The sequence below is a fragment of the Vigna unguiculata genome, chromosome 9 (genome assembly GCF_037176805.1).
Source record: "Vigna unguiculata cultivar grain cowpea cultivar isolate G323 ecotype 2 chromosome 9, ASM3717680v1, whole genome shotgun sequence".
Classification (NCBI taxonomy): Eukaryota; Viridiplantae; Streptophyta; class Magnoliopsida; order Fabales; family Fabaceae; genus Vigna; species Vigna unguiculata.
In genome coordinates this window covers 12,512,501-12,525,490 of record NC_140800.1, presented here as the reverse complement: position 1 = coordinate 12,525,490, position 12,990 = coordinate 12,512,501, and the positions used below count along the sequence as shown (strand labels likewise).

At 34.5% G+C, this 12,990-nt stretch overlaps 1 long non-coding RNA gene and 3 other non-coding genes across 6 annotated transcripts in view; all 4 read right to left on the bottom strand.

Annotated features, from left to right (window-relative positions):
* Nucleotides 1–5,844: 5,844 nt before the first annotated feature.
* LOC114172458 (uncharacterized) overlaps nt 5,845–12,990 on the bottom strand; it is an 8,069-nt gene continuing 923 nt past the window's right edge. Inside the window, exons 2-5 of one of the 3 annotated variants that reach the window (XR_014984368.1) lie at nt 11,044–11,239; nt 9,044–9,094; nt 6,564–6,672; nt 5,845–6,435 (exon numbers count right to left, since the gene is read on the bottom strand). This is a non-coding gene — a long non-coding RNA (uncharacterized LOC114172458). The remainder of the gene's footprint in view (nt 6,436–6,563; nt 6,673–9,043; nt 9,095–11,043; nt 11,240–12,990) is intronic. The other 2 variants (XR_014984366.1, XR_014984367.1) reach the window with 2 other exon arrangements.
* Nucleotides 11,554–11,629, bottom strand: LOC146883559 (small nucleolar RNA snoR77Y). The gene has a single exon (XR_014984857.1). It is a non-coding gene; the product is annotated as a small nucleolar RNA snoR77Y (small nucleolar RNA).
* On the bottom strand, nt 11,691–11,847 carry LOC146883558 (small nucleolar RNA snoR2/U65). Its single transcript, XR_014984832.1, has one exon. It is a non-coding gene; the product is annotated as a small nucleolar RNA snoR2/U65 (small nucleolar RNA).
* LOC146883557 (small nucleolar RNA Z112) lies at nt 11,913–12,038 on the bottom strand. The gene has a single exon (XR_014984827.1). It is a non-coding gene; the product is annotated as a small nucleolar RNA Z112 (small nucleolar RNA).

The window sequence follows — 12,990 nt, the reverse complement described above, 5'->3', positions numbered from 1 at the left end:
ATTTAAGCCAATTTTTTTAGTCTGTAAATCATACACATATTTTTTTCATAAAATTATTTAATTAGATTAACTAACATGATAAAAGTTTTAAATTAATATTTAATATAAATTACAAAATAACTAAATTATTTACTTTTACAATTTGTTGCTACTCATAAGTTTTTTGCCTCCCACCTCCACCATCACCACCACCACCTTCGCCACCACAACCACCACCAACATCACCACTACCATTACCACAACCTCCACCACCACCATAACCAACATCACCACCACCACAACCACCACCAACACCACCATCACCACCACATCCACAACCACCACCATCACCACCACATGCCTCACCACCACCACCACCACCACTACAACAACATCCACCATCACCATAACCAACATCACAACCACCACCATCAACACCACCTTCACCACCACCACAACCACCATCACCACCACCACCACCATCACCATCACCATCACCATCACCATCACCATCACCACTACCACCACCACCACTACTACCACCACTACCACCACCAACACTACTACCACCACTACCACCACCACCTTTATCACCAACATCACCACCACCAACATCACCAGTGGCAGACCTTGGTCAAAAAGTTTGAAGGGGCCAAAATAATATATTCAAATTTTATATATTTAATTATTATTACTAATATAACAAAAGTATATATAATTTAGTATTAAAATTTTTGTATGTTTTTTCCTTATAAAAATTATAGTTTTGAAATTGTATTTGATATGAAACTATTTTAAATTAGTTTTTCTAATTTCATCTCTTTCCCTTGATATTCTCATATTTAAGCACGTTTTCTTATACTAAATTCCAAATAATTAATATGAAACATTCTGCCTATAATTTAAAAGAATCAATATGAAACTTCCCACTTATAATTCTTTGAATTTTAAGAAATGGTTATCTAATTCAACAATATTGAATTCCTAATATCATGCTTGAAAATAGGTGAACAAGTAAATTTGTATTATTTTTTATCTTCAAGGGTATCTTCCCTTTTATCACCTTAAAAAAAATTAATCTATTATTTTATTTTTCATCAGTGTACCTATTTAAAAGCAAATTAAGACTAAAATATAATTTATCAAAATCTAATAAAAAAAATTGAGACATAATTACTTAAAAGAATATGATAATCAAGCCACATTTAAGAAATGATTATGAAAAAACATATGGTACATAACTTTTCTTTTTATATTCATAAAAAAAATATACAAAACACTCATAAGATGAAAAAAAAACTAAATATCAAACTAATATTTTTCTATCAAGAGAAGGGAGAGAGTTACCTTTTTTATCTTAAAAGAGGACGGATGAGATCTAAGAACGAGAGAATGAATTTATATATAACTTTCTATTTCTTTTTTAAAACAAAAAACAAAAGAAGAGATACAAGAGTAATAAATAAATACAATACGTGAAAAACTTAAAATGGGGAAGAAGAAAAAAAATCTCAATAAATGTTATTATTCTTTATTATGTTTAATTTTTAATTTTATTATTTTCTAAAAAAATTAAAAAATATTGGGGCGGGGGGGCATGGCCCTCCTGCGGACCTTCTATGGTTTGCCACTAACCACCACCACCAATTAGGAAAAGTTGACAATTACGTGTAAAAATATTTTAAATCTAAGTCTTATGAAAAATATATTGAGACTCAATTTATTTGTGTTAACAAATTTAATATGAATTTAATATATTTTAGTTTCCTACATCTATGTCATTATCCTCCATCTAGGTCTAATATAAACTAATTTAGTGACCATGAAAAATATTTACTATTACAACATTCTTTCATAAATATGTATTTATTATATTATGATTTTTTTTTCAATTTCTGACTAAAATATTTTTATTTTAAATTTTATTAGTGGACTAATGACAATAAATAAATTGGTGATTTTTTATTTAAAAAGTAAAAGTTAATATCTAATTAGATTAAATTCATAAGAAGTAAATTTTATATTAATATATTGTAGTTAAATAAATTATTTAGTTTCAAAATAATTTAACTTATTCACCATACACATATTTCAGTCTTAGTACTTTTTGACATTCAACTTTCCCCTCTTCTTCGACTTTCCTCCTTTTCTTTGACAGCGAGCTCGACTTATTTTCCCCATTTCTTTATCGACCCTGAGTGAAAAGCCTTAATTTCGATTATGGAAGTTTCGGGAAAGCGATTTCCACATTTGTTTTTTTCCCCATCATCACATAACACTCACATAGAGATGAGAGGGACAAAGAGACCATGAGGAGACGAAACAAGAAAGCCACAACGAAGAACGCAAGAATGAGAACAACATGAGCACTCATAGCGCCGACGACGAGCTCACTAACAACGACGACAATTACCCGCGGGCCACAGTGGTTATCGAGCCAGGTTCGTTCTCGTTGTAGAATTTTTTTTTCTTTTCTCATTGTCGTTTACCCTAATCGTTGATGTTTTGTCTCCTAACAGTTGTGAAGGTAACTATGTGGCGACAGTCACCCACGGCGGCGTCGGTCTCCCACAACAACAACATAACAAGTGCGCTTCCTTCCCTTCCCAATTAATTTTATGTTTCTTCATTTTTCTTTGCTGCTTAATTGTGTTTATAGATAATTATTGAACTCAAATGAAATGCAATTTGATTGTTATAGTTTAGGAACACCATATTTTGTTTACTCTCTTGCCTTTTTAGCTTTTCCTTATGTTCATACAGGAATTTAATATTCTTTGTTTGATAGAATTGGCATTATTTATTTTTATGAGTATTTAATTTGGCTGAATTCCAACTCCAATTGTTGTAGTCGTGGAAGTTAATTATTTTATTTGAGGACTCCAATATTTTATTAGTGGTGTTGTTGTTATTGTTGTGAAGTGTTTGTTGTGTGACAAGCTTATTTACGGGCAGTAACATAGGGTGCTTTCTAAGTTGATAATGGAGGTGGGTTATACATAGTAGCCTGTGTGTTATTTCTTACTGCATTTTGTATCAATGTCATGTTAATTATATTAATTTACTAATGGGGGAAAATAGTTTAATAGGAACAATGTTATTCTAAGTGTATCGTAAAGAAAAGAGACCTCAAATGTTCTTAAAAGTCCTCCAAACTCCAAAACTTATTTTTCCTTGTCACTGATGAACACAATAAATAAGCCCAAGTCCATTATAAGTGACCATGTTCGGTGTGTGAGTGAATGTCTTGAGCCTAATAATGTTTAAATATAAAAAGATATTGAGGATAACCATCCTTTGTAACTCTCGATTCCCTTGATGACGTTGCTAGCAAACAATGGTTTTCCTCTCTAAAAGGCCGTTGAATCAGTTGCAAACAAGTGTCTATTCACATACTTCTTTTAAAGTTGATGTTAAACTCACTAAGAAATAAGTGAAATATTTGACTAATTGAGAGGTAGATCACACAATGTACTTGTGATGAGATACGAGCCATCGTAGACCTCTTGGCGTCTTAAAGTATTAAATATACTTATTAGTTGAAAGGCAACTTGTGAGGGAAAAGAGTTGAAAAATGTTCCAAATGTTTAAGATAGCCCTTGCATAGCCATGGTGTATGTGTTAGAAAAACTCTAAGAAATTAAAAAAGAATTGTCTGTTACATATTACCATACATTAGTTTCTTTACTTACTTGTAGGTTAGTGGATGGATTGGAAATAGGATTGCTTGTACCTCCCAAAGTAAGAATGCTTAATGCTACTAAATTGTTGAGGAAAGTGAAACCATAGCATCTACCAACAGTGTTGCTATTGTTCCAGCATTGATAAAAGAGTACAAGGCAATGTATATTGTAGGGGAGGAATCTAAAAATATAATAGTAGAGTTTGAGTAAAAAACATAGCGAAAAATATAAGCCCCATTTTTTTCAGTTCTAAAACGTTTTGGGTCTGGCCTTTTCATGGGCCTAAGGCCAGCCCATTTGAGGACCCCCAATACCCCTTTCCAGCCCCCTAATCCTCACTTGTCTCATTTTTGAAAAACAGTTTCTACCCCTCCTTTGTAGCATTTGAGAGCTCTGCTAGGGCACATGAAACCTTCCATTTTTGAGCTAGCTAAATCAGTTATGCCTCCAAGTAAATGGACCTTAGAACTTTCTTGCTCTTTCTTCTCCTTTTCCTGTTCGAGTATGTAGGTTTGGATTAGGGTTCATCCTTATGCCCATGTTCTGTGTTTATATACACGTTTCAGCTCACTGTTTGATTCCTGGAGCTACGGTGTTCCTCGGCTAAGAGTTTGCCTTTGTTTTCTAGCGTTATCGAGGTAAGGGAAGCTAGGGTTTCACGTTATTTCTATTTTATGTGATTAGTGTTTTGTTGAATATGAGACAAGATTGGGGAAAACGTTAATTTTTGGTATATTTCCATGTTAGGGGTTCAAATATTCATGAAAGTGTGATATTTGACGTTATTTTTCGTATTCTGGAAGTGTCGCGTGGTCGCTAGGCGAGTGCCCTGGGTAGCTGGGCGACTATGTCTTTTTCTCATATGCACAGTTTTAGTAAAATTGATTTTCCCGACTCATTAACCGTTTGATTGAGCTCAAATTTGGACATTTGGTTCATAACATGCTATTTTGTGATTTGACTAGTTCGATCGTCGATTAGATTTCTGTACCTTGAGAAATGTGTCACGCATTATTACAATAATTTTGGTTTTGTGATAATAAATTTTCTTAGGAATTTTGGTGTAAGAATTAGGTTGTGTGTTGTGCTTGATTGTATGGAATTGCAGGTACTTAAATGTTGGCACTCACTTATTTAGGATAAACACTATTTCATGATATATGTATGTTATGGTATGCATTTATAAAGTATGAGATTAAATGAAATCTTGTTATGTTGAGTATGAAATGGAAAACATGACTTGTTTGGTTGGTGGTGGATTGGCATGAGACTTGAATGATTGAGATGGCATGTGGAAATTGTTGGTAAAAGAGTTTCAAGGGAAACTCTTGCTGATGGTGGTTAGTGTATACCTTGATATAGAAGATGTCTAGATAAAGGAAGGTATCATGAACTTTAATAATCGTTCATGCTCACATAGAGCAGAATGATTTATGTGGTGAGAGTGGCAGGAGATCCTAGTCTTGGGACATATTGGGTCCAAGACATTAGAAGATTAAATATTTATTAAATATTGACATTCCACCATTTGGGCAAGGTTTCATCAACATTCCACCATAATATTTATTAAATATTGACAGGGAACTTAATAAGAATTGCGACGATTGATACTCACCGATAAAATAAAGGGGAAAGCGCAAATTAATCTCTTTACGTTTGCATCATGTGTGTGAAACAACAACCACTTTGTATCTAAACTTAAAAGAGTGGTATCTTGATTCTTATGGTTTTTCTTCTTGTTGTCATAAGTTTTCTCTACCCCGATCAAATCATTGATTAATCTCATTTCATTTGTGATATCGTTAGTGTCGCTTGCTTAGCGAGTTTTCACATATAGCAAAGACCAAAAACAGAATTCACAGCTAAATAGATCATCCCCACATGATGTTATTGTAATATATCTAATTACTACAGTGTGTTACAGTAATGTATCTAACTACTACATCAACTCATTGGATTGATTCTTAAGGTCTTTACATTGTGGAAAAAACCTTTATTAAATTTTCAATTAAATATTAATAGCACCTGTTAAATGTAGGGTGTTCATGGCTTCCGTAGCATGTTAATTCAACCGACAGAAGCATCTTGATTTGAATTAGGATGATATTTGGATAGTATCTAAACCAAACCGTTCAAACCCACTGTCTTTGGGTTCAAGTAATGCATTTTTAACTAGCAAACATAACGACCAAATCACTTATGTGGTACTTTATTTGTAAACTATCATACAAAAAAGAACATATCTGAATATTGTGTTGTATGTGAGCACATTAGGGTACAACAAAATCAATCACAAATACAAAAGAATAATTAAACTCCTAAAATTGTTGTAACAGCAACACTTATTTATGGGGATAATTATTTCAAATATAACACTCCTCTCCAGGTTAAAGCACAATCTTGCTAAAATGTAATCATGATGAAAGCTTCCAAGAACTTGCTGAGAATGTCGGTCAACCAGTCATTAGAGTTGACAAAGTCACTTATAAATTCCTCTTAAAACAGATTTTTTTCTTAGTAGCAATCTATCTGTGTTTGGCCCGATCAAGAAAGATTGGATTTGATGTATTGCCTATCAGAAATATAACTTGATTGTCACATATAAATGTCATATATTGAATGTCTCCTAATTTAGCCACGTACTTGCATGCAACCGATACCGTAGCACAATTTTCAACCACAAATATGTTATGCTTCTTTCTCCTCAATTAAACGAAATTTCCTCCCATAAGACCACATTACCTAGAAGTGGGTCTCTTGTATGATCATGATACTGCCAAAATCATATTAGAGTAACAAGTAATTTTGGCATTTCCTTTATTTTCTTATATATATGTACCAAACAATATGAATGACAACATCTAACTGATTATCACAAGTGAAATTAAGAAAGTGACTTACCACTAACTATAAAGGTGATGCCAGGTATGGTGACAATAAGATGGTTGAGTTTTCCTACGAAACGGCCCCTTTAACCTTGTTGAAGATTGACATTGGGACCCAAGTATAACTGAGATGGCAATCAAGAACATCAGTCTCAGAATATCGAAGCATATTTTATTGGGTAATGCAAATAAGAAAAGCATTGGACAATTTCACAAGTATTTGAGGGTCCTAAGTCTTTTGTCTAAAACTAAATGAAGAGGTGAGTTTTGAGTCTTTATTATGTCATTTACTAGTGATTATGTCATCAACGTAGATGACATAATAAATGCACCGCCAGTGAATGGAGAAAATAGAGTGATCAACTTTACATCGAGTTATGGTGAAATGTATTAAGGCGGAGATAAAACAGCCAAACTACTAGGCATGATGAGACCACTTCAAACCTCTGGGAGAATGACAAAGCAAACAACAAGACAAGACTCACCAAAAACACTAAAACGTGATACTAATACGGATAAACTTCATGCAACTTACCATGTAACAAGGCATATTTAATATACAACTAGTGTAGAAGTTAAAGGAAGTCTATTAGAGCAGATGATTTAATTGAAAACCGTTTGATCCAATCTTTACTGTATAAACCCAAGCCATTACTAGTCTTGTCAGGAGTTAAGGGAACAAGCTCCCAAATGCCAATGGAGTGTAAAGCTCTCATACCATCCAACATTGCCAAGCACCAATATGGTTTAGTTGTGGCTTCATATGTAAACTTAAGAATAGACGCAAAATTTAAAGAAGAGACAGAGTAGGTGTAATGTTACTGGAATGTGTTTTCGTTGTTGGCATGTAATCAATGGAGGTGGAGCAAAAGCAAAAATTGGAGCCAAACCAATAGGTCCACTATACAAAGGTTTTGTAGTGATTATCATCAGGTACAGTGAAGGAGAGGGGGCAGGTCTCAAAAAAAATAGTAACTCGGTAAAGACTATATTGTTGAAGTTGAGGTAAAAAAACTATGATAACCCTTTTGGAGATCTGAGTAACCTAAAAATAAATGCATTCGAGAGATTTGATAGAAAGTTTAAAAATACCTAATTTAAGGTCATGGCCAAAACATGTGAAACTAAATATAAGGAGAGAAACAAGGTAAAAAGTCTATCTGCAATACAAGACATAATAGGAACCTGATTGCAAAAAACAAAAAGTGAAGAAACGTTTGGACAAGATGACATGTGAGAAATGCATCATCCCAAAAGTGAAGAGGAACATAATGATGACGTAAGGTACAAGTAATTTCAACCAAGTATCGATTCTTTCTTTTGACAATACCATTAAGTACAATGAAAAAGATGGGGCAGGTGTTGAAAAGGGTAACGCCAGCCAAGATAATATGTTTTTGCAGTTGATGTGCAAAACAATGACAGTCCTTTCACAGTGTGAGTACCCCAAACAATACATTTGATGGTAGAGCTTATTATTTCTTGGTTTGAGGTCATGACCAAAACATGTTAAACTAAAAGACAAGGAGAGAAGGATAAAAATTCTATTGGGAATACAAGAGAGATTAGGAAATCTGACTGTGATGAACTAGTGTTGATAAGATAACATTCGATAGAACAAGACAACCTTCTATTATAAGAGAATGAATAAGAAAATTTATGCGTAATAATTAATGGTGGGCAGCTGTCAGAGACTATTATTAAAGGAAGTTGTTAGTAGTTGTGGATGGGAGAATACAACTGAATAGTTTTGTGTCGGAGGGTTTAGGTTCCTCGAAATATCTAGAAGCAATTCAAGTGAGAACTGTTCGGTTTGAGGAAGTTTTTTTATACAAATAAAGACCTTCTTGTTTCTTTGATTACTGTTTCTTGGTCTTATTAAACTGATCCCAGCTCTATCACGTGTCTTGAGAAACAGATCACTCCAAAAGTGAAGAACATCATGCTGGATTATGGTTCAAACAATTCCAACCAAGTATTGATTGGCATCACCATTTTGTTGTTCTGTGAATGCAAAACGTTAGATGAATAATACTTAGGTCAAAAGGACTAAAACATGAAAAACAAATTTTCACAAGCATTGTAAATGTGTAAAAGTAAAAGATACACCTTTTTAAAGGTCAAGGACTAAAAGGGACGTGACAAATTTGAAGGTGCTAATTTTCCCTTTTCCCTACAATATTATAGTTAATTTGACTATCACACACAATCAATCATTGCAATATGGAAAACTGAATTTTGTCCAAGTTCAATCCTGTGTTTTGGGTTCAGTGAGGGGAAAGAAATATCACGAACCACTTCGGAAATAAGACATTTTGACATAAATTCCAGCTACTACTATGAAATATAATATTGATAATGCACTTAGATAATATGCAGCCCAAGATCATACTTCATACCCTAGTTCTTTAATAATTCAAAAAGAGCATCTAATCCAATAAATATAACATAATACGTCAATAATGGGAAAAGAAAAATGAAAAAAAAAAAACTTACAAGGGGACGTTGGAAAGGAAGTCATTGGTTGGTCATACAGCTTTCCTAAAACTTGAAACAGCCGACATGAGATGCAGAAAGAGATGAAAGATGCTTGGCAACCACACAAGCTACTCTCAGAAAACCAAATAAGCAACTAAAACACGAAATTAATTGACTACACAATCCAGTAGGCAACCCCTAAACTTGAGCAACTTAATTGCTCAACAAAACACTTTCATCATCACAAAAGATGATATAAAGAAAATTGTATCAAAATAAAACCTTTTTGGGTTTTGTTCCTTCAACTTGTCAAACATAATTTCGGACATAAATTCCTGCCGATACCTTAGGCAAACTGTTTGTCTGACAGTGAAAATGATACTTGATACAAACTCAGATATGTACTTGATGATTAAACAAAATACAGAACCAGAACTAATAATATGAGCTTTAAACAAATAAAGCGTAAAGGAAATTCTGAAAAAGAAAAGATATTAGAGAAGGTGGCTTCTCTGCCCTAGTGGCCTCATCCACACCGCTACCCTTTCCCTAAAAAGGGCATACTCCTTGTAGCACCAATGGATTCAATAAGTTCTTGCCTATAACCATGTCCGCTTAATAGAAACTATTAGATATAACGGGCTTATGCCTATCTCTTTGTATTTTTTTGTTATAAATACATAACTTTGTGTGCTCTACACACATTAGGGATTTGCCTGTACTTCTCTTTTATTTTAACATTGTATGTAGAGCTAGGTTAAATCCTTGCCTCCTACGAAAACCCTCTGTTCCCCGTGCTAAATTTTTCGTCTGGAAATTGTTCATCTTTTTTTAATTTCTGGCATTGTTCTTAGGTGTTATTTTTCCAGTCATCGTTTTTTGCCACCAATGTACTACCACCGCCCTGTCTATTCCCCCTATTGTGCCATCATCCTTGTCACTATCGCGTCTGGACTCGCAATACCACAGTTGTGATTGTCCCAGCTAGGCAACCTCCACGGCGCAAAAATCACTAATCAAATCTTTGACATGCTTGCACGTTCTCACTGGTGGCTATAATTTTGTTTCTTGCACTTCCAAGAGATTAAATTATCACCATGAAAACACCATATTTGGAAGCAGATCTTCTATTAGAACCAAAGTCTGTCCAATCAACATCTGAAAGCTAATATAGGGATTTTCTATTTTTTCAGAAAGCACCTAGTCTAATCATAATGATTACCATGATAACCCTTTTGGAGATCTGAGTAACCTAAAAATAAATGCATTCGAGAGATTTGATAGAAAGTTTAAAAATACCTAATTTAAGGTCATGGCCAAAACATGTGAAACTAAATATAAGGAGAGAAACAAGGTAAAAAGTCTATCTGCAATACAAGACATAATAGGAACCTGATTGCAAAAAACAAAAAGTGAAGAAACGTTTGGACAAGATGACATGTGAGAAATGCATCATCCCAAAAGTGAAGAGGAACATAATGAAAAAATTGTATTTTTTTTTTAATAAAGCATCTCTTGAACTCTTAACGGAGAACTTGCCGCCCTAGATGCAGAAAGTAATATGGATGCCCATTATATAACACAACTTTCTTTTCAACTTTCTAAATCAGCGCATCATATACCATGAAAAGGAATAATAGCTAACAAAAATATGAAAACAGGGAACCTAGCCAACTATCAAGCCTGTAACAGCAACAAGCCATCTGGTAGAATATCATTTATCTACTGCAAACTAAAGCACAAGGATAATACGGAAAACCATTGGTTCTTACAACCCAGTCAAAAAATAAAAAATAAATCAACTGCCTTAATATTGAAATTTTTTGTTATTAATCAACTGCCTCAAGAGGGACCTACAAATGTTGCTGAGTTCGGAATGAAGCCATTCAAACGGAATGAACATTAAGATAACAATGTTAACTTCTGACAGCAACAAAGACAACACTTGTGAGTTGATAAGCATGAGATTTTTTTTTTTGTTTTTTTTGCATAAAAAAGCTTGGTGAGAATCGGATTACCAGGAAGGTGGTGTTGGTGTTTATGCATAAAACAGAGGCGCTGGTCGGCAAAAATGGAGTCTGCGCCTTCGGCGAAGAGGGAGACGGGTTCTATTGGAGTACTTGAACATTTTGTAGCTGCAGGTGACCATGGAAATTGTTGCATGCAGTGAAGGATTTGATGGAGGAAAGGAAATAGAAGATGAAGGCCATGGGTCTGAAATATAAAATAATTAATGGAGGAGTTGGGGATTGTGAGAGACAAACAAGTCACATAAATGACATGTAATTTAAGTTAAGAGGAATCTTGATATTTTACATTGCTAATTCGTTTGTCTGCATACAAGGGGGAACAATAATCGGCAAACAAAGACATTTTAAGCATCAATTCACAAACAATAATAACCATATTATATATTTCGCTCTTCACCTGAGGTATTTATGCACAGCAAGAAAAGTGAAAAAAGTAGCAACACTGAAGATAAATAAATAAAAAAGATGAAACTTGAACAAATTTTCATCCAAGTAATTAGGAAGCCTCAGTCAGCCACAGATTCTCATCAAATATCAGACGGTAATTCCAAATAAAATAAATCATCATCGGCTTCGCCACAAGCATGACAACATAAAACTAAAACAAACAACACAAAGTTCAAACGAAGAATAAAAAATGTAATCGCACAAAACGGCTCCGCAGATCATAAAGTATGAAATCCACAGATTCCTATCAGGATGCGAAACAAACGAAATTCACTTTTGATTTTGGTCCAATCATAGCATCACTGGTCACTGCAATTAAAGCTACCAGCGACGTGGCATCAGACCTAACCCTAGAAAACAAAATTAAAAACTAAAAAAGAATTTAAATAACAACAATTAAGAAAAAAAAATACCCTCAGAGACCCGTTCCAAATCACACACACAGCGCCACAAAGAACAAGTTCTTCGATTGGCGCTGCGTTTAGAGTGTCATACGGCACTTCCTATCAATTATGGGAGATCTTCCTCACAGGGCATTTTCGCTTATCCATTGTATCTGAATCTAACATGTACAAAATTAAGCACAAAAACGATGACTATGAGAGAATCACATACTATTGAATACATCAAGCCAACCCTAACATGACATCGCACTCAGTTGCGAAGCCAACCCTAAAACAAGATCGCACTCAGTTGTAGGGATGTCAAAACGGGCCAGCCCGGCCCGTTTTGACCCGGCCCGATTTTGGCCCGATTTATACGGGCTGGCCCGCAAGGGTGAAACGGGTTACACTTTTGAACCCGGCCCGCAAGCTGGCGGGCTGGCGGGCTGACGGGCTGGCCCGCGGGCTTTTTTCCATATGTTACATTTTCAGTCCAAAATCAGATTTCAACAAAATTATTGCAACAAAAACAACCCTGCAGTATATAATATAACTGATCACAAAACAAACAACCCTACAATATATATAAATGACATTTTGCTCTCTGCAAGTCATCAAGACACTGTTGCAACATCAATAACAAGTCTGAATTAGAGTACTTTAGGCATGGAGCATTACCAAAGTGCAAACAGTTACATAAAAAAAAAAAATAGAAGCATTAATTATGGATGAGAGGTTGTATAATTTGTTTGGCAACATGTGCTGCAGAAGCATCTAAACCCTCCAAATCAATAGGAGCATCTTCTGAAATCTCCCCATCATCAAACCCCGGTAGAGATGCCTCAAACAAATTAGAGTTCAGAACAGTTAAAAAGGAGGTGGCATTATAGTTCTACATCAAATATACTGCAGTGTATAAGCAAATTTCAGTTTAAGTTAAGGCCAAACAACTCAATCCTAGCTTTGCAAACACGGCACATACAACTTTGCAACTTGGTACTTTCTATCATATAATTCAATCATTAATGAAGAACATATTTTTGTCTCAAGGATGATAGAACAATATGAAACAGTGGCAGTATTTATTTGATCACAGTGCAACGAT